A 22,858-nucleotide genomic window follows, 5' to 3' on the forward strand; every position below is an offset into this window, starting at 1 on the left:
GGTGTCTTTGGGTCTAGAATGAGTCTCTTGCAGACAGCATATCGATGGGTCTTGTTTTTTTTATCCAATCTGATAGCCTGTGTCTTTTGATTTGGGCATTTAGCCCATTTACATTCAGAATAACTATTGAAAGATATGAATTTAGTGCCATCGTATTGCCCGTAAGGTGACTGTTACTGTATATTGTCTGTGTTCCTTTCTGGTGTATGTTGCTTTTAGGCTCTCTCTTTGCTTAGAGGACCCCTTTCAGTAATTCTTGTAGGGTTGGTTTTGTGTTTGCAAATTCCTTTAGTTTTTGTTTGTCCTGGAAGCTTTTTATCTTTCCTTCTATTTTCAGTGACAGCCTAGCTGGATATAGTATTCTTGGCTGCATATTTTTCTCATTTAGTGCTCTGAATATATCATGCCAGTCCTTTCTGGCCTGCCAGTTCTCTGTGGATAGGTCTGTTGCCAATCTAATGTTTCTACCATTGTAAGTTATAGACCTCTTGTCCTGAGTTGCTTTCAGGATTTTCTCTTTGTCTCTGAGACTCATAACTTTTACTATTAAATGTCGTGGCGTTGACCTATTTGTATTGATTTTGAGGGGGGTTCTCTATGCTTCCTGTATTTTGATGCCTGTTTCCTTCCCCAAATTAGGGAAGTTCTCTGCTATAATTTGCTCCATTATACCTTCTGCCCCTCTCTCTCTTTCTTCTTCTTCTGGGATCCCAATTATTCTAATATTGTTTTGTCCTATGGTATCACTTATCTCTCGAATTCTGCCCTCATGATCCAGTAGTTGTTTATCTCTCTTTTTCTCAGCTTCTTTATTTTCCATCATTTGGTCTTCTATATCACTAATCCTCTTTCTGCCTCATTTATCCTAGCAGTTAGAGCCTCCATTTTTTATTGCGCCTCATTAATAGCCTTTTTGATTTTGACGTGGTTAGATTTTAGTTCTTTTATTTCTCCAGAAAGGGTTTCTCTAATATCTTCCATGCTTTTTTCAAGCCCACCTAGTATCTTTAAAATTGTCATTCTGAACTCTAGTTCTGACATCTGACTAATGTCTGTATTGATTAGGTCCCTGGCAGTCGGTACTGCTTCTTGTTCTTTTGTTGAGGTGATTTTTTCTATCTTGTCATTTGTCCAGAGGAGAATAGATGAATGAGAGTACAAAATGCTAACAGGGTAATAATGACCCCAGAAAAATATTCAGTAAACAAATCAGAAGAGACCTGAAACTGAGGGAAAAGAAGGGGAAAGAAAGAAAAAAAGAGAAAAAGATAAAAAAAATAGAATATGATCAAATATGATCAGGCTGGTGAGTAGATCAGTGCCACACACTAGATTTTGGGCGTATTTTGGTCTTTTAGAAGAAACTGCCTCCCAAAATTTTAAAGAAAGAAAAGTTTATATATGTACAAAAATAAGGGTGAATACAATGAAGGGATAGAATATGACTGCGAAGATGAAAATTATAGAAGATTTTAGAAAAGGAATTGATAAGAAGTTGGTTGAAAAAAAGAAGAGAAATTAAAAAAAAAAAAAGGAGAGAATATGATCAGGCAGGAGCCTAGAACAAAACCATACACTAAGATTTAGGGTATCTTTTGGTCTGTTAGAGGAAACTGTATCCCAAAATTTTAAAGAGAGAACAACTTATATATATACCAAAAATAAGGTTAACTACTATGAAGGGATAGAATATGACTCTGAAAGTGAAAAATAAAAAAGATTTTTAAAAAAGTGATTGATTAGATATTGGTTGAAAAAGGGAAAAAGAAAAGTTCAAAAAAAAAAAGAAAAAGAAAAAAAGAAAATTAAAAAAATTAACTTTGAAAGACTAAAGAATTAGGGGGTAAAAAGCCATGAATTCTATGTGCAGTATTCCCCTAGCACTGGAGTTCTGCCATTCTCATTGATCAGTAAACTTGGGTCTTGACCGGCCATTCTTGCTGATCTTCTGGGGGAGGGGCCTGTTGCCGTGGTTCCCAAATGTCTTTGCTGGAGGTGGAATTGCCCCACCTTCCACGGGCCGGGCTAAGTAATCTGCTCGGGTTTGCTCTTGGGAGCTTTTGTTCCCTGCAAGCTTTCTGTATAGCTTTGGAGGACTGAAAATGGCGGCCTCCCAATCTCCGCCCCTGAGGAATCGAGAACTCAGGGCCCTGCTCCTCAGTGTGCCCCCAGAGGAAAGCAGTCAATTACTCCCATCTCCCGGTCTCCGGCCGCACTCTGTGCTCACCTGGCCTGTGACCGAGCGTTTCTGTCTCTGGCCCCCAACCAGGTGTGGAGTCTCCAAACCCAGCAGATCCCTGCGGTGCGCTCCCATGCTGCCCCTCCCAGGGGAGGAATGTGAGTCTCCCCGGATCTGCCACTTGTTGGGTCCCTGCTGGAGAAGCAGTGGCCCAACTGTGCCGCAGATCACGGTTTATGGCAACCCTGAGCTGAGAGCCCACTTCTCGGCTCCAACTATGCAACCAGCTTCCCTGCTCTGATACCTGGGAGCTCTGCTGCACTCAGGCACCCCTGGTCTTTATGTGACCCTGAGGGTCCTGAGACCACACTGTCCCAGCGAGGGTTCCTCCCCCTGCTTAGCCACTGGTGTGACGTCGCTCAGTGGAGCCTACTTGTAAAAGTTCCGATTTTATGCTCCATGGCTCTATCACTTGCTGGTAGCGGCTCTCGGAGGCCCCTCTCCCCTGCCATCTATCCTCCCAAATATTGCCTCGGATTCACTTCTCTGAACATCCTACCTTCCAGAAAGTGGTCACTTTTCTGTTCAGAGAGTTGCTGCTATTCTTTTCTTCAATCTCCTACTGAGTTCGTAGGTGTTCAGAATGGTTTGATCCCTTTCCAGCTGAATTCCTGGGACCAGAGGAAATTTAGGTCTCCTACTCCTCTGCAATCTTGCTCCTCCCCTGATAATTATATTCTTTTGTCTATTTTTTAAGTGGAAATTTTGGTAAAATTCTATTTTCATTGCAATGAGTAACTGGTAATAATAGGTAATAGAGAAATTTGCACCCAAAGTGGACAGTGCAACAAGTGATACATTTTTGTTTTGTCTCTCATTTTAGCATCCAAGGCTGCATCTACATGTGCCCTAGAAATGTCTATAAATTGTGGTTCTTGCGTAGAATATGAAAGATTCACAGTTTTTCAGTAGCACGTTTTGTGTGTCACCTCCATAGATGTCAAGATTTCATAAAACTCATATCACCATTGATTCAGTCTATTTATTGTAAGATATATTATGACAATAAGCCTGAAATTTGGGGGCTTGCTTTTACTACAATTAATAATTCTTAGCTAGACTTGATCACTTTTATAGAAATAGTACTGAAATAGGACTTTTCAATTTTTTTTTGGTTTTTAGAAATGTTTACATAATGGAGTAGAGATTTAAGCTCAGTATCTAAACTGGGCTCTAACTACAATGAATTATTTTCTGTTCCCCTAAAATATCTTGTTTCTAATTTTTTTGGCTATTTGTTTGCAATGGCTTTTCCTCTACCTGAAATGAACTTCCTTTTTCCTTCCTCCCCTTTTCCTTCCTCCCCTTTCCTTTCTTCCTCCCTCCCTCCCTTCCTTCCTTCCTTCCTCCCACCCTCCTCCCTTTCTTTTTTCTTTTCTTGCTTATTTTGTCTTCATTGCTTAAGATCTCATTACCCTGCTGTGCCTTTTTCTCATCTTCTCCAGTACTCGGGCCTCCACCCATTGTTGTTTCCTTGTCTCCCCTGAACTCTTCCTTTCACTGATGAAGCTATCCTGAAAGTATTCATTTTCCTGGCTCTTTCTGCTCCTGGCTGCCAGCTCTTTGGAGGCCGGAAATATGTTTTATTTATTATGGCATTCTAGAAACCAGCATAATCTGTGGCATAGGATGAACATCAATAAATATATCCTGAATTGACTTGGAATTAAAATTCCAGTTTTCTTATAATTTGCATGTTTTGATACTTTAGAATTACTTTTTAGTTTACAAAAGAAGACATTTTGAGGGAAGGTGGTAGAGGAGTCCTTTTAGAAAAGCAGTTGCAGTTGAGGGGCATTAGATTACCTTCCTCAGTCAGCTCTGTGTGACAGGGCAGATGGCATGTGGTGGGACAGGCTTTGAGGAGGCTGACAGTGGTGAGGTGTGGCACAGAACAGAAGGTTGAGGGAGTGCAGTAATAAGAGACTGCATGTCATGATCTTCAGTAAAGTTACCAAGATCTTTACTAAGATCCTGCCTACTCAAAGTGATGAGGTTTCTTAGGAGAATAATATGAGAACAGAACTTTTGTGTCCAGACATGATGTAGGAGTTCCTGGGAATGCCCAAAAAAACTCAGGCCTAGAGATAGGGGGATGATGAGAAAGTAAGATGGAAGTTTGCAGAAATTGTGTTGGTGTATGGGTGCATGTGTGTGTGTACCTGTTAATAAAATCTTAAAATTTAGAGCATTCCACCCAATTTTACTTAAATCTTCAAGGGACAGAAAGGCCCCCAAGTCACATCAGGTTACATATAACTTTACTTCCATTATCTCTTTTGATTTTCTCATGTTAACATAATACAGTGGGCACAAAGTATTTATTGTTAGCATTTTATAGATGAGGAAATGCAACTTTGAGAGGTTAAATTAAACTAATAATAACGGCAACAATAACAGACATTATATGCTTCACTGAATTATCTCATTTAATTATCTCAAATAAAACAAGAGGCTGCTACTATTACTATACTCACTTTACAGCTGAGGACACTGAGAGGTTATTTCCTCAATGTTACACAGGAAGTAGTAGACTGAGAACCAGATCTGACAATTACTCACTATGCTGTTCTACCTTTCTAGCTTATGAGTCTTAAAATCCAGTGTTGAAGAACAGTTTTTTTTCCTAGTCCATTTTAAACCAATAAGTAAACCGAACACAAAAAGAAAAAAAAAATCAAGGAAATGGTTTCACCCTCCAGTTTAACATTTGCTCATTCATTTTAATCATGCTCTATTACAACAAAGGAGTGTGGGAGTTCCAAGTACAGTCGGTAGCTTCCTCCATATTCAGAACTGGGCCCTTGCATTCCATCAACTAGCCACCTGCTCTGTTCATTCTGTGTGATCACAGACACAGCCAGAAACCCTGCTGTTCCTTCACCTCCTCCCTCTTTGCATTTCAAGAGTTTCAGGGTGCCAGCAGACAGGGACTCCTTCCTCCCACCATGTGCTGAGAAGGTCACCATCCCATCCCTTCCAAACGGTGAAAGTGAGGTATTTGGAGGAGGAACAGTTTTCTAAAGGTCATACTGTGGTGGGAGAGGAGCCCTGGGGAACTGGGTACCCTTCCCACCAGGCCCACCTGCCTCCACCTCAGCTCACCTACTGATTTTCTAGTGAAGAGATCCAGTCATCAGGCACAGGGAAGACAGGTTGTAGCATTTGAGGATAATGGTTAGCACTGGGGGAAACTGTGATAAAAAAGAAAATTTTTATCAGCTAGTTGATTCAGGACTAAAAATATTTCAGAATGACCCATTAGAAAGAAGTAGGCTCACCCTGTCCCCTTCAAAACTGATCTCTAGCAAAAAAAGGAAGTTTGAGGAAATCCCTCAATTTTGAGCATTTTAAATAAATAAAAACCTAAATTGAACATGGCTAGATTTCCATTTCAGAAACTGTTTTTTTAACAGCCTTAGAATTAAAATCCTTTTATTTAAGAAGATGGGATAAGGTCCATATCCTACTCATCTATAGCATCCTAAACTTCAGTTATTTCCTTTCCTTCCTTACTTTTGTATCCTTACTTTTGTATTCATATCCAAGTATAGCTTCTGTTCATTTTTAAGTTACTTAATGTTTTTCTTTAAATTGATAGTTTTTAAAAGCATAAATACTTTTAGTATGTTTCCAATTGCATGTAATAGAATTTTCTAATACACATTAAGTAAAAAAAATAGTTATTAAGATTAAAACCTGTTTGTTTATATAACACCTAAAACATCTCACATGGATGTGTACCTCCCACCTCTTAAACACTCTTTTCTCTTTATCAAGCTGGGACAATAGGGATAATGTTCTTTAGGTGCTAAGGAAATATATTAAGGATTTGTGGAAAAGCTGTGGTCTCTGATGGATGTTATTTATAAATACTGTATGGTTGTGTGTGCATCTTCTTTAATCTCCTGACTTCAGTACTGATTATTTTTATAGGAAGGCATCTTCTTTCACCAAAATAGAGAAGCAGATTTAGGAAGTAAAATCAGGCTGCACCTAAAGACTAAGTGGTCTTTTTCCTGTTGGCAGTCTGGAAACTGAGAAGGAAAGCCATTTCCGTTCCATATGTATTCATTCTACTAAAGATATAGGCAATGTTGCTGATTTGTAAATATGGGATCATGTTACCCTATTTACTTAAGACTTACATCTTCTCTTCCAAAAAAGAAGTGTCTGTATCCTTATTCACAGCCCTGTTTTGCTCCTGGTGCTGGCACGTGGTATAGTAAATAATTAACATTTCCCAAAGAGAGGTGTGGCCTTTGCCTGTGGTTCCTGGGAAGTGATCTCTAGGCTGTTGGAATGTCCTGCCTGTTAAGAGTGTCTTTGTTTACCTTGGGACCTCAGGCCATACTAGTCAGTCTAACAATGTGATTAATGATAAAGGTTTTGGGTCACATGGTATCTACTCTACTTCTGGAGGGTATGGAGACTAAAGGTCAGGCACACAGGCAGTCAACCAAGTCTACATGATTGAGTTCCAGTAAACACTGTGAACTTCGAAGCCTGGTGAGCTTCCTTGGTTGGCTGTACTCTGTGCATATTGTCAGACATCATTGCTAGGAGAGGTATTTCTGTCTGTGACTCTACTGGGAGAGGTTAATTGGAAGTTCCACATTTGGAAACTTCTTGGACTCTGCCCCCATGCATCTTTTCCCTTGGCTAACTCTAATCTGTATCCTCTCACTATCATAAAACATAACCATGAAGATAACAGCTTTTGGTGAGTATTATGAGCCCTTCTAAGGAACCATTGGCCTGAGGTTGGGCACTCTATCCCCTAACATCACAGACATACAAAACACTCAATACATATGGAGAGGTGCTGTAACATCATAGACTAAGAGCTTTGAAGTCAAATACACTGGCTCTGCCATTAGCCAACTATGTGCTTTTGGACAAGTTATTTAACTTCTCCGAGTTTCTGTTCATAAAATCAAAGTAATACTATTTTGTACCTTATAGGGTTGTTATGAGAAATCTGTGACAGTACTGTGCCAAACCATATCAGAACCTGAGGCAAAGAGAAAAATCAGTAATGCTGATCTATTTTTTATTTAAAATTTTTATATTCTGTTCATCATGGATATTTCATTGAAATTGGATATTTCATTGAAAAATGGTGCATTAAAATATTATTTATCTTGATTGCTAAGTTTTTTATGGCCCCTCAGATTTTGCACCCAAGGTAAGAACTTCATTCACCTCACCTTAGACTTGACCCTGGTGAAGATTAACAATAATAATTAAAATAAATTATACAGCTGAGGGCCAGTACCATAGGTAACACTGAATAATATGTAATTGTTGCTAATATTATTGTTGTTGCTATGATTACTTTAGAGAAGACTGTGGAAAATTACCACTATATTAATGTGAATTAAAAGAAAAACACAACTATGATAATGGATTGGCAATATTTTCAGCTTAAAAGGAAAGATCAGGAGCTTATTCCCATAGGTGACCTGTGAAGACTGGACAGTGCATATGAATGTGAGTGTGTATGTGCTCGTTTTCTAATTTATTATATGAGAAATGTCAAATGAATAAGTTGGAGCCTCTTTATGAATGTTAACATTTATAAAAAGATGTTGAATTTGTAAAGATTATCTTTAAACAAATAGCACATTCAACATTCAATAAATTGAAATGCTCATGAAGTATGACATTCTAGTTAAATGGATTTATCCTGAGAATTTCTTTCAGCTTTGGCTTTGGCTATTGAAAAGTCTCTGTAAAATGTATTCACTGACTTTCTCACCATAGTAACTAGAGTGGATGGAGCATAATAACATTGTGTCATTGGTGTGGATGCTCATGGTCTTTGGTTCATACTATGTTTATAGGTGTTAGAGATTGAGCTGTAACTTTTGAAACTGTACCCCTGGTCAAAGATAGCTTTGTCTCTCATGACTTGTATCTTTTATTTGGGGAAGATAAATGCAAAATAAAGTCCTACTATAGTGTAAAAAAATAAATATATGATCTTTGTTCCAGGTTCCTCGCACACAACTCCTAAGATGCTTGGAATTTACTCTCTTTTGTATGTGAATGACATGGCCATGCCCGGTGGGGGGCCTGTCTAGAGAACTTCAGGATGGAGGTGCTGATCATCAAAAAAATCAACCAAATGATTAGAACTTGGGTTAGAACTTTTAGCAGCCCTGGTACCCTTTAGAATGGGAGCTGGAGGAGATTAAGTTAAATCACAAATGGCCAATGATTTAATGTCATGTTTATGTAATGAAATTCAGTAAAACCCCCTAAATGATGAAGTTTGGGGAGATTCCAGGTTGATGAACCCTTCAAGGTGCCTGGAAAGTGGTATGCCTGGAGAGGAAATGGAAGCTCTGCATGCGCACTCCCCATACCTTGTCCTGTGCATCTCTTCCATTTGGCTGTTCCTGAGTTATATCCTTTATAATTAACCAGTAAATATACATAAGGTATTTTCCTGGGTTGTGAGTCATTCTAGCAACTATAGAACCTGAGGAAGGAGTCATGCCAAATTTGTAGCTGGTAGGTCAGAAGTACAGGTGGCTCTTGGGACTTCTGAGACTGGCATCTGAAGTGGAGGCAGTCTTGTGGGACTGATCCCTTAACCTCTGGAGTATGCATTAAATCCTGACAGTGTCAGAATTTAATTGTTTCACACCCAGTTGGTTTTGGGAAGTCATAGGCCTGCTAATATAACTTAGTTGAGATTTCCCTTACTGAGCTTCTTCAGGTAGTTTGTGGTTATTCCAGTTTTATAGTTGCATAAACCCATTGGCTATGGTCAAGGCTTATCTCTGTTTTGCTATTATTTCTATTAATTTCCCGAAGTGAATTAGCATTTCGGTAAGACTTTACAAGTGAAATAACCAATTGTACATATGAATAAATGCATCACATCTTTTAATGTTGTAGAAGTAACTAGTTTATTGGATAACTTTTCCATTAATTATATTGGCATCATTTATGCCAAGACAAGACATTTCTATTTCTAAAAGACCTATGTAGTCTGTTCATGCATATACCCTTGAAAACTAAACTCAAGGACATGGGAAGAAAAAACTGGGAAATGAAAGGGGTATATGAAGTTAGAAACAGTGTTATTCAAAATGTGATGCTTGAACCAACAGCATTCATATCACCTGTGAGCTTGGTAGAGCTGCAAATTCATTGGCCCCACTTCCGTTTGTGGAATCAGAATCTAAGGGATAGGGCCCAGGACACAGTGTGTTTAACAGCTCTCCAGGTGATTCTTATGTACCATAAAGTCTGACAACACTGCTCTCTATATAGTTTAGTCAAATGTAAGTTCAGGTGAGTAAGTCAGCAGTAATGAGATTCTCAGATTAAATGGGAGGGTGATCAACTCTCCCAGTTTTTCTGGGACTGCGAGGTTTTCTGGGATGCAGGACTTTTGGGGCTAACACCAGGTAAGTCCCAGGCAAACCTGGCAAATTAGTCATTATGGTGAAATAATTCTGTGCCTATTGTAGAAGCTAGACTATCTTGCATTTCATTTTGTCTCTGTCAGATATTCTTCATTCCCTGACTGATTTCCCTTAGGCTCTGGGCATGACCAAATTAATATGGCTATCTTGTGGGTCATAGATTTGGAGAATTCAATAAGGCAGTTAGTTAGAGTTGACATTTTGTTCTTGCGGTAACTGCTGGAGTTTGATTACACTGGAGTGTGTGATCCATAGCTGGCTTCTCTGCTTAATTCTTTCTCACTTCAGTGTTATGTGTGCAATAGGGCTCAACAAAGGCAGAAGCTGGGTATCATTTTAAAGTTCCTGAAAGTCACTTAAATTTGTTGACTTGACTTTATTTTTTGATGTGTTACTCTATTTGCTCTCATCCAGGTTATTTTGAATCCCTCCTTTTGTTTCTTGACTGAGCAGTGTCTTCATTAATAGTATAAATTTGCACTTATGTCAATGAGGTAAAAATTTTCAAAGTGTTTACTGGGCATCAATTTCAGTTGTAGAGGTTTTGATAGTACTGTTAATGCTCCTGAGAGTTGATTAATAAAATTAACAGCTAATAGTAATTATGGGTGCTGTGGTTAAGTGTGGCTTTATTTTAATGCATACCTTAAAAGTTTATTTCTAAGGATAGAGAGTAGAAAATGTTTCAAAGAAATGAGTTTCATCTTTTGTGAAGTTCAAAGCAGATACAAAACAAAACATTTAACAATTTGTGTATGTCTCTAATGAAATCTAATGGGTTGGTGTGTGTGTGTTTCTTCAAACATAATAACTCTGTACACATTATTTGTTTTTAATGTCGTAAAACCCATGTTATATTACTTGCTTTTCTTAAAGCTCTTACAATGAAGACTCAATTATGTTGCATTCACAAACAATTAGGTTTGACTATTTGAATGCAAACTATTGTTGCCAACATTTTGCAGCCTTTTTTAACCAGTAAAAACATCCTGCTTTGTCTATTAAAATGCTCATTTTGTAAATTGTTTTTCACGTGATTTAAGCTGTAGCACAAACGCTTTCTGTCTCTCTCTCTCTGCAGTTAATTTTTCCCTTTTTATCAATACAATCTGCTGGATAAGTACTGTGAGTTATCTCTGAATTATGGCTTTCTCTACTGAATCAACAACTGAGTTTTAAGTATGAGAGAACTCTAGAACCCAGTTGAATAGAGGAGCCATTTCTCAAGACTCTGATATACCCATTTGGTGGTCCCTGAGTCACTTTAATCTCCAATGTGTGTCAGTTTGTATGCTCTGATCCATGAACATTCTAGAGTACTTTCTAGAGTTTGGTCTGGCCCAGAAAGGTGGGTTCTCTGTTATTCTGGGTAACATTTTAAAGTCATCACATATGATGAAAATTAGGTATAGTCTGTTAACCACCAAAAATATCTTAGGAAAGTGATTCATTGGAGACCAACATACTACTGTTTCAAGTATAATGCAGTCTTTCTCCTAAGGACGGAAAAGATTGCTTGTTTTTTATTGAGCACCAGGTGAAATACAGGTATGTTCACTGGTCGTCATGAGCAAAACTCTATATCTTTAGATATTAGGATCATGCTCAGCATGGTGATCTAGGACAACGGTATATGAGAGGCTTATATATTAGGACCATCTGAGGAGACAAGAGAGTCAAATCTCCCATTTACCATCTCACTTCCATTCCATACCTACCTGCCTCGAGGCCAATGTCAAGCCCGCTTCCTACTTAAATTGTCATTCATTCTCTCCTTTTCCTTTTGTGTTTCCATCCTTATCTCTCTTACTTCTCACTATCAACCTTTAAGAATTAGGTCATAGATCTTTGACAAGTTAAGTTTAGATAAGGATAAGTGACACTCTCATGGTCATTCAGAAAGTAAGTAGCCGTGTCAGCTTTTGAATCCAGCTCCCTAACACTAAAGCTTTTACCCTAGCCCCTGTGCTATAATGTAAAACATGCCCATGAGTAGTCTGCCTTGGCAGTGTGTGAGGGTAAAAAAAAAAAAAAAAAAAGCCAAAAACATAAGGTAGTCAAGCACCGGGAAAAGTACATTTGGTGAGAATTATGTCACTAACAATCTTGTAACTGTAGTGGTCTTAAATATATCTGCCTAGCATATATCTTGATTGCTTTTCATTCTAATTCTTAAACCCCTGGGACTAGATTTCCAATGTCACCTTTCCAGCTGAGAGCAAGTTTTGACATTACTATGGCTCTGATAATGGTTTTAAAAAATTGTTTGATAGCTCTCCCTAAGTTGAAACCAATGACTAATTAAAGACCTTACCCACAGTGTAATGTACTATACTCCATTGGTACTTTGGGAATTGGAGGGACTAATTTACTTGTAATTTACATTAAAAAATGGAATAAGTTGGACTGACCAATATCTTTCAGTTATTTCCATGTTTGCCACAGTTATGTTCAGGTGTCTTAATTTTGTAAGCACAAAACCCACTTTGAAGTTTTCTATGCCAAAGTTCAGCATGTATGTCTATTGTTCCTTATCTAAGGTCTGCTTTCTAACTTATAATCCAAATATAAATGTATTGGGCCATATTTGTATTTGGAGAATCATAAAGTAATGTATGAATGCAATGATCCATAAACTCAGTATAAACTTATAAGCCATCAATGAACTTGGAAGGTACTGCAGTAGCTACTCACAGTCTTAGGGCTTCACAATATACCAGCTTTTGCTTCATTTTAAAATCATTTTTTTAAAAGAAATGAAAATTTACTAACCTTTCACTCAACACAAAATAATGGTGGGATCCTACTTCATTTATTATATTCAGTTGGGGTAACGTATTTATTCAGGTACCAGATGTAGAGTGTTAATGGATTAAAGTATGTGGGCAAAGTGGGCAATTGTACTGTAAATGTTACTTAAGTGAATTTGGCCTGCAAGGGTATTATTGATTTATTTTATCTAATTTAGTTTGTATTGCAATTCAGGCTCAACACTGAGGGTTGAAGTCATCAGTCTTCTACAGGTGAAATGACTTCAGGTCTCTAGGAAACTAAACTAAGTGACTAGGAAGTCTCTTCCTTTGAGGAAGCAAAGGGAGTGGAAATATTTTCCAGTGGGGTGAGGATGTTGGGGGGGGGGATGTTCTCCTCCCAAGGACACTAGGAAATCATATTCCACCAGGAAGAAAACATGCAACCACCACTCAGGGAAACATTTGATTTCCTTGTCAATATTAAGACAATATCTTCTTAATAGCTGAAGAGTGGTACTTTGTTAGGCATGGAGCTTAGTGTTGTTCCTTATCATCGATCACTTTGTAAATCAGCAGAATAGGAAGAAAGGTGCCCTTTTTAGTTGTTGTACAAAGCATACTATTGAGGGTTTCATGTTCACTTCCTTAGTATTCCAAGTGTCCAGGTTTATGAATCAAAGAGGGGTGCACTGAGCACAGGAGAGCAGTCTCTCTCTCTCTTTTTTTAAGCTATTATGAAATTGCTTAATACTAAATTTGTTGTTGAATGTTTGAACATAAATGATGAAAAATATAAACTGTTTAGTGCCATTAAACAATTGTGAGAATATTATATTATGTGGCTTTAATCCCCCAAATTATGATAGCCTTGAATTCATGATGATTTTAGAGAAAAATAAAGCATTAGGTATTAAAAAAATTGGGTTGTCAGGAAGCACACAACTGGTATATTCATTAGTTTGGGTCCTCTGACATATCCCTGTGAAACAGGGAAGGATTCATATCCTCTTCAATTAAGGATAGGGAAACTGAGGCCTAGGGAAGCTTGGTGATCACTCCAAGGCCACCTGGAGCAAACATAACCAGTTTTCAGGTGGAAAAACAATACTGCACATCTATACTTGTCCCCTTGCCTCTCTGCTTCTAAGTTGTGAAGAGATATATTAACTAAACAAAACAGTCAGACAGCTCCCGGGAGCCTTTGGATATGAAGTCTCTAATGACTCCATGCAAAACGTCCCAGACCTGAAACATCTGTTCTGGAGATACAGTCAAGATCCATACCACAGTCTCAAGTTAACAACTTATTTCCTTTCCTTTTATTTATTTATTTTTTTAAAGTGCCTAGCAGCTGTCCACATATTTCAGAGGACAGACCTTGGTTTAAACCTCAGCCAGAGAATGTTGTACAGGAAACTCTCACAATTCACTGTATGTGCTAATTAGAAGCTTCTAACACAAGCACATGGATTCATTTATACACTGATGAATTTTCAGTTGCCAGATAGCTCCAGTGAAAAGATCAGAAAAGTAAAAACAGTCAAACTAATGAATTTAACATTTATTTTTATGCAAGCTGAGTAATTTTTAGAATTGTTTTGTTTTTTTGGAGGAATGATTTGCATGTGCAATGCATTTGTTTTATGAGACTTGAAATACTACTTCCTGGAAAAGGAAGACAATTTTTCTTGATTGAGAGACATCCAGCCAGATACCCAGAGTTAAACCCAAAAGACCAGAAGTGAAAGGAAGAGAGAGAATCCCTAGGTCACACATTCATAATACCTGAGGGAAAGAATAAAGAGCATCAGAGAAAAGATCAGGGTGACTTATGATTTCACTGCAGCATGGGGTAAATTTGTCTCCAGTGCAAGCCCCGCAGCTAACAAAGAGTAGTCACCTGATTCCCTTTCTGTTGCATCCCTCCAGTCTGGGACAGCAGGCAAATGTCAGTCTCCATTTCCCACAGAAATGTAATATCATATGCTGTTCTTTTAAAATATTTCCTTTTTTTTCCTTTGTTTTACTTGACCCTCATTAGATACACATAAACAGAAACTCATGTTTATCTATCCATCCTTCACGCATGTACTGAAGGTCTATTGGTCTGGCATTCTTTGAGGAATATGACAGAGAAGATCATGGTCTTAGGCATTTCATAGTCATGTGGGGGAACCATATAATTAAAAAGCAAATGAATCTATAATGAAGATAATTATAAGTAGAAAGAACTGTTAGAAAGACTCTAAATATAACATGATAAAGAATTATTGGGTGGAGCAGGGGTCCTTGTGATAAAAGGTTGATTATGAAAAGGCCTCCTCAAGGAGATAAAAGTATCTGAATAATGGAAGGAAGTAACCATGCAATGCTTTGAGGAAAGGATCTTCCTGGAGGAAAGAACAAATACAGTAGCCTTAAGACAGGGTGATTTTAAAAAATGGAAATAAAGTCATAAAGATTAGAGCATAGTGATCCTAAGTGGGCTAAGTAGAGTATGGTACAAGATGAAGTCCGGGAGATGAACAGAGGCTAAATCATGAAGAATCTTATTGGCCATGAAAAGAAAACACTTGTATCTTTGTTTAAACTTTGATACAGTTTTCTACATAATACCTATGTGTGAGCATTGTACCAGGTACTTTATAGGCACTATTTCAGGTACCTTCACAACAACCCTGCAAGGAGTGCAACAATATTACTATTTTGTGGATAAGAAAATGAAAACTCAAAGAGGTTAAATAAATTTCCCAAGATTATTTAGCTAGTATGAAGCCAAGATTCTAAGCTAGATCTAACTCCACAGTCTGAGCCCTTGTCTACTCTTCCCCTCTGTTCTACTTTTCCTCTATCCTATTTCCCAGAAATGCATATGTCTTTCTTACAAATATTCTTGTTAACTCCTCCTTATTCTCCAGGAAACATTTCTGCCCCCTTCTCTCCCTTCCCCCTTCCTCCCCTTTTTAAACCTCATCTTCCACCAGGTTGGATGGCTGTGCTGTGAGGGACCATAACACTTTGTTTCCCTGTATTATCACCAGTATCCCACTTTGGTTGTTGTTATCTTTACCTGTCTTCCTCACTACACTGTATCCAGCATAATGAGAAAGACTGGGTCTGAGACAGCACCCACAGGATCCCCTAGCAAACTGTGTGACAAAGAGTAAATACTGAAGTAGTGAGCATTAAAAAGAAAATAAATGAATGATGCTACCAGATTCACAGGACCTTAAAGTCCCAGTAATTGGACTAACCAATTCTATGGCTTCAAAAATGATATTGCAGGGTAACTGAAGGAACAATGTAAGTATACTGTTGATATTTGATAATGAGCCTTTAAAACCCCTAAAATAACATAATATAGAGTAATAAGTGCACTTTTGGTCTCCTTGCCTGCAGGCTCTCAGTGTTTTCATTATCTCCCCAAACCACTACAAATCTAGAATTTATAGGAATTAAAGGGAATGATGCAGTAGTCTAAATTATGTGGATTCACATCCTAGCCTTGCCTTGTGTCAGCAGTGAACTTTAGTTTTCTGATCTCCAAAGTTGTGCCAATTGTTTGTACCATTTTATGAGGACTAGAAATAATATAGATAAAGCACCTATTACAGGGATGCAAGTATGCATCATAATATACTCTTTTTTTTTAAAGATTTTTATTCATTTACTGAGAGAGATAGTTGATAGAGAGAGAGCATGAGAGGGGGGAGAGTCAGAGGGAGAAGCAGACTGCCCACTGAGCAGGGAGCCTGATGCGGGACTCGATCCCGGGACTCCAGAATCATGACCTGAGCTGAAGGCAGTTGCTTAAACAACTGAGCCACCCAGGCACCCTAATACTCTTAGTAGTAGTATTGTGCTCTCATCATTAGACACTTGCAGTCATTCCCCATTGCCAACCGAAATAATAAAATTACTTTGCATGGCCTTCATGAGTCCCACAGTTAGTTCCTTCTTTTCCAGCCTTAAATTCCACTACATTCCTCTGATTTCCCTTATCCATCCAACTTCCTCTTCTCCAGCGTGCTTGGCATCTTGAAGCCTTTCTGCCTTTGGTTATGCTGTGTTAATAGGCTGGATTATTTTTTACCTGCTGAAATTTCTTTTACTTTGAAAGACCATATTGAGCTGTGTGCATAAGAACATGGACCCCAAATTCAGTCTACCTTGTTTAAATCCTAGCTCCTGTATGCACCACATCTGTGACCTTGAGTGACTTATTTAACATCTGCATGCCTCAGTACGGTACTATAATCAGGATAGGAAAATGTTAATCTCTCAGGGTGACAAAGATGGAAAGAGTTCACACATGTAAAGTACCTATGACAGTGCATGACAAGAAGTGAGCGCTGCATGGAATATTACCTGTCATCATCATCATTATCATCATCACCACCTTTTTCCGATATTCCTCTGTATGCAAAATGCTTTCTCCTATCACTTGTCAGAATATCTGCTCTTTCCTTAGTGTTCTACCAACATTTCTATTGTATCTTTATTCTAGAACTTAAAAAATTATGTTTAATATTATAGTGTATGGCTTGAATGCTTGCCACCCCCATAAAATTCTATGTTTCTTTAAGGCAGAAGTCATAATAAACTCTTCCTCATCTCTTTTATTGCAGGGCCTTAGAACAATGTTTTCTCAAATGCTGTACACCAGCTAAGTGTGAAATGAGTAAGAATATGTCTAATTGATATGCTCATTGTTTATCTTCTTGTATGAGAACAAAAGTGTTGACCCTGTCTGTCACTGGCTGTAGTCCCAGAGCTTAAAACAGTGCCTGGTATAAAACAGGCACTCAGGAAATATTCGTTGAGTGAAAGATGAAAAAAAAAAAAATGAAACAAATGAATGAATCAGCGAATGAATGGATCAATCAATAAATCGAGATAACCATACTTGAGGTTTCTTAAAATTCTCTCTTTAGTGAATTAGAAAGCATGTGCTTCAGCCCTTAAGTTCTCTGTGTATTTCCACACACAAACATACTATGTGTATACAGATTGCAAAATTAGCATCATTTCCGGAATCAGGATGTAAATCGGACATATGCTTGACTAGGTGGCAGGGAGATATCTGAACAAAAATATCTTGCCTAGAGAAAAGCAGGTGGAATTTGCCTTTTCAACATTTTTGTGCCAAGCCAGGTAATTTACTTCTCACCTGGGAACAATTTCTTTCCCACAGCCATCATGTGAGTTTCACCACAGCTGTGGAGCTAAAGTCAAAGTCAAAGTAGAGATTGCTGCATCACTTGCTGGGAGATGACTTTTGAGTTTGGGTCTGTGTCCTTGTCTGGCAGCTTTCTTATTTGTGTTTAAAAACATGGACTGCAGAGAGGTGCACATCTGTTTCTGAATGTGTAAGTAGAATATGGAAGGATTTTTTTTTTTTTTTTTTTTTTGTGGCTTTAAATTCCTGGACTCTTTAGCTGTCCCAGTACATGCATTCTGACTTCTGTTTTTCCAGCCAAGAAGCAGCAGCTGCATCTGGATGTGTGAATTATACATCTGAGTTAACAGTATTTAACAGAAACATACATTTCTTTTTTATCTCCTGTATCCACAGTTTTGAGACAACCAGACTTATCGATATGATGCTGGTCTCTTCCATTGGCACTGTTCCCTGTCTTCTATAGAATTTTCCATTCTTTGCACCATATAGTCAGACCAGAGAATAAATAAATCACTCTCTGTATTGCTTTCCATATTGCTTTTTTCCCCCTTCTGATATTGAACATTTCATAAGAAGATCAGAGTTCTTTAAGTTGGAATCTTAGAGACAAAGATCAGGACAGGGCTAGGCTAGGGGTAGAAGGAGGAATATGTACTTTCTTTTATGCCTGAGTCATGAAAAGAGTCACTGAAGTTCTCCAGTGCTGAGTCAGAGACCTTAATAACAACCTGCAATTTCCAAAGGCAGTGAAGACAGTGGAACGACACATGGTTACATCATGCCGGCCCCCAGAAACTAAAATATGATAGAGAGAAAAGAGGAGAAAAATGTTTTCAAACATTGCCTGTGACTAGGTAGTGAAGGCCTACGAAGTGTGACTGCATACATATCCTTCTCCTGGACACTCTTGTTCAATGCCTGACATGGTATATTCAATATACAGAGATGTACTCCTCTGTTTTTTTCAAGACATTTCAGTCTTGGGAGTCTCCTTTTGCTAAGAAAATATGTTCACATGTGTAACACCAAATGATATCACCTGTTAACTCCTTTATACAAATTAGCTGACCTATGGCCAGAACTGTTGCAAGGGACCATCAAATAGGTTATCTGCAGTGGCCAAAGCTCCAAGAACAAGAAAGCAAGTTGTAGAGGCCTCCAAAAATAAATTTTACAGGCCCAAAGGGAAGAACGTGAGTCTTGAAGTCAGAGATCCATGTTTAGAACCTTAGAGTGTGTGTAGCACACTAGCCTCAGGTCATTCAACTATAAAAGAAAGTGACAAAAGACAAGCTATTATGCAATATTTAAAGTCCATCTGTCCTCATCGGACTCACCTGAAGGAAAAATAAATGGGAGCAGTTCAGAAACTGCTTTGCTTTTTTTTTTTTTTTTTTTAGAAACTGCTTTGCTTTACAGATTCTGCATACTGACCATCACAGAAAGAAAACAAACAAACCAAAACAACACTACCGATCATAATCTAAAGCAAGAGTTACCAGTGCTTCTGTTGGGCAAATAAGTTTTAATGGAACACATCCACACCTGTTCATTTAAGTATGGCCTTACTTTCCTCCTGCAATGGCAGTTGAACAACTACAACAGAGATCTGGCTCCCAAGCCTAAAACAGTTACCATCTGGCTCTTTAAAAAGAAAAAAAAAGTTTGTATCCCATGCTCTAAAAAATCCAGAGTAGCTATGTTGCCCTACACAATACATTGGGATCAGCAAATGGGAACCCATAAAGGCCTCCTAGGAATTGTGTTATAACCAGAGGACATATGGAAAATGCAAAAATATATTTCTGGTGCTCCTCATTGGTAATAACTCTAAAGTCATACACAGTTTCTAGTTTCATTTTCTTACATTAATTAAATATTGGTCAACTCTCCCAGACTCAGTTAGTGCTTAATGAGATGTCTTATATTTTTTATTTCCATCAATCTCTGTTTGAAGATATTTACTATTCCACCGTTTTCTTGAAAACTCTTTGAGATGGGCGCCTGGGTGGCTCAGTTGGTTAAGCAACTGCCTTCGGCTCAGGTCATGATCCTGGAGTCCCGGGATCGAGTCCCATATCGGGCTCCTTGCTCAGCAGGGGGTCTGCTTCTCCCTCTGATCCTCCCCCCTCTCATGCTCTCTCTCTCTGTCTCATTCTCTCTCTCAAATAAATAAATAAAATCTTTAAAAAAGAAAAAAAAAAAAAGAAAACTCTTTGAGCTGCTACAAACCTTAAATTTCAAAATATAATGTAATATTCTGTCTTTTATATGTGCAGAGTGGCCAATCATTTACCTGTTGAGTGTTGATACAGGAGTCAAAACTCTTCACCAGAATATAAAATAAGTCTAGAAGAATGAATGACTGCCATTGGCTGAAAGCAGAAGACCTGTTGAGAGCATGACAGTAATATACTTTTATAGGGTGCATGTGTGCTTGAGTGGGGGTGTGGGGGTGTGCGCGCGCACGCGCGCACGCGCAAGCGTATGATTAAGGAAAAGAGAGAGATTATGTATTCAGGAACAGTCATGTGTAGTATATAGGATACTCTTCATGCCCTGGGGTTTGGGAGGAAAGCAGATTTTGAGAAGTTTTGATGAAATTTATCAATGGGATTATGTTTTGACTATTTCTTGAAGGACCACAGATTTCAATGGTTTTTCAATGATTTTTTTTTTTTTTTTTTTTGCTGACGTGGGACGATTTGAGTCATGTTCTATATACCCAAGTGGGCAGCACATTAGCTCAGCTTTCTGTGGGTTGCCTGTGTCAAATGGTGATGGGGTCTATATATACAGGGTTGTTAGGAGAACTGCCTCAGATAATGTATGTGAAAGCAGTAACTAAGCTCTGATTTTTCCTATCAGCATCTGTTATTATCATCACTGCATTTACTATGTTGTCATGGCTAACAGAAAGATTCCAATATAACCTTGAATTAACTTGAAGTGATTGGGTTTTATTTCAATCATTTCCTCATACAAAAAACCATCGACAGTATTCTGATCAAAAGTTTTGTAACCCGTAGAGCTGGGACTTGTAAATCACGTGCTTTAGGCAAATAAAAGGAAAAGGACAGCATTTCCCATTTCTGACATGAGTTCACATTGTCTTTTGAAAATTTAAGCCTCAGGATACATTATGTGCTTTCTTCTTTGCATCTGGTCATACACCTTTTAGTAAATGCTTGCTGTTAAAATGATAAATGGATGCTATTAAAACACTTTAATGCATAGTGCACCAGAAGTGCCTACTTAAAGGCTAGTTTCCCTTCAGAATTTTGAAGAAGATGCCTTCTCAGCTTTTCTTTCTTGGCACAATTCTTAAGAGAATGGGAATATGTATATGCTTGTATTCTTCTAAATGTCCACCAGAGATAGTTATATTCCTGTAAAAGCTTCAAGTGGCTTTAATTAGATGTATTCTTAGTAAATAGCTCACCTCTTCCTTGTTTTCCTCGCTTCCCAAAAGGTTTGTGAGTTTGGCAGAAGGTGAAGTGGCATAGATTGTATTTTAAACTTCCTAGTTTGACTTTTCCTGCCCAGTGTTTTCAAAGAGGAGAATTTGTAGTGCATATGATTTCTGGGTGAAAAATGTGTTACTTCACACATTATTTAAATTTCTAAAACTTTATGTTAGAAACAAAAGACAGATTTGTTTCCAATAAACAACAACAAAACCCATGATGAACTTGAATTTTCTTTGTTTTAAAATACACACAAGCTCAGCTCTCTGAAATTTTATGAGGATAAAGGTATTATAAAGACCCACAGATCTGCTGGTTTGTTCTCCTTGAAATTCCCTTGTCCTTTGATACTAAGTGTGCTTAAACGCATTCATAATATCAAGTTATATAAGGCAATCAATCAAATTTTGGAATTTTACAAATTTTGGAATTTTACGAGTTTTTCTTAGAAGGCAGAGCCATTCTCCCTTAAATAGTGGAATAATTTTATCAATGTTCATTTAGAGCCTCCAAAATTGTATTTGATCAAGAGACCATCATTATAGGCTGAGTTACTACATGAAACATATAAACAAATGCTCATGAGAGACCTACGAGTTAACAGTCTTAATTAGACACTTCAAAGCTGGTATTTGTGTCTAACATTTGTATCTTACTTGAATGCTATTTCAGAATTTATGTACAATTCTCAGACTATATCGATCTAATATTAAGATAAACTGAGTCCAAAGTGATGACTCATGTAAAGCATAGTTTTTTTCATAGAAACAAAAAGTTTCTATTTTATTCCACTCTTTTCCTCATTTTGCTGAAGAAAATATATGGAGCATTCCTTAAAAAAAAACGGGGTTAGGGGGAGAACAATTAGTTTTCCTCACCAAAGGCCTGAACTTCATATTGTTTTTGCTTTCTCTTCAAATGTATACTTCTCAACTTCAATTTTAATACACTAGAACAAAAGAGCTAAATTTTGTACTTTTAACAAGTCCTTCCTATGTGCCTGAATAGCAATGAGCTAGCAATAGCTTCTTACCTTTCTGACAACTCCCATTGCCAAATGTAGGCTATTTAGAAATTGGTACAAAGTGAAAATAAATACCTGGTTTCCCACAGGCAGTCCTCTGAAATGCCGTCTATCATTTGTAATTTCTGTGACTTTATGTGGTGGTTATGATTTATCACCTTGCCACTGTATGAGTCAGCCGTGAAATCTCCATGACTCAATGGCACGTAACAAAAGCAATCAGGAAAGTGACATTTGAAGGAAGGGTTGGTGGATGGGTTTGAACAAGATTTCATTAAGTTAAAGAACTAAGGTAGGGTAACTCCCCCAACTTTTCAAAATCTTACAAAGTCAGCATTTCAGTTATTTCTCTTCATTGGTAATACCTGTAAACTGGGGAGGGGGTGGGGAATTACCATCAATTGGAGACAGACAAAAAATATGAATTTATGGAGGGTGACAGTATGAGTTTATTCTTATTTTGCATTTAATCTTTTATTTTTCCATTATGTTCAGAAGAGCCTTTTGTTAATCTTGCAAATTTCCTACTGCTTTTAAATTTCCTTGCTACCCACCTTTTTTTGCCTAGGTGGTAAATTTAGCAAAATGAACTTATTTGCTCAATAAATATTTACTGAGCCTAGATTCTGTGTCAGGCATTGTGTAAGACAATAGGGCTGAAACCATAAGCAAGGCAGACATGACCCTCTCTCTCAAGGACATTTCAGTCCAGTGAAATGAGTCATACTTACTTTTCCAGGCTAATTGCCAT

This window comes from Leptonychotes weddellii, chromosome 7, assembly GCF_054177405.1.
Source record: "Leptonychotes weddellii isolate Sample4059 chromosome 7, ASM5417740v2, whole genome shotgun sequence".
NCBI lineage: Eukaryota > Metazoa > Chordata > Mammalia > Carnivora > Phocidae > Leptonychotes > Leptonychotes weddellii.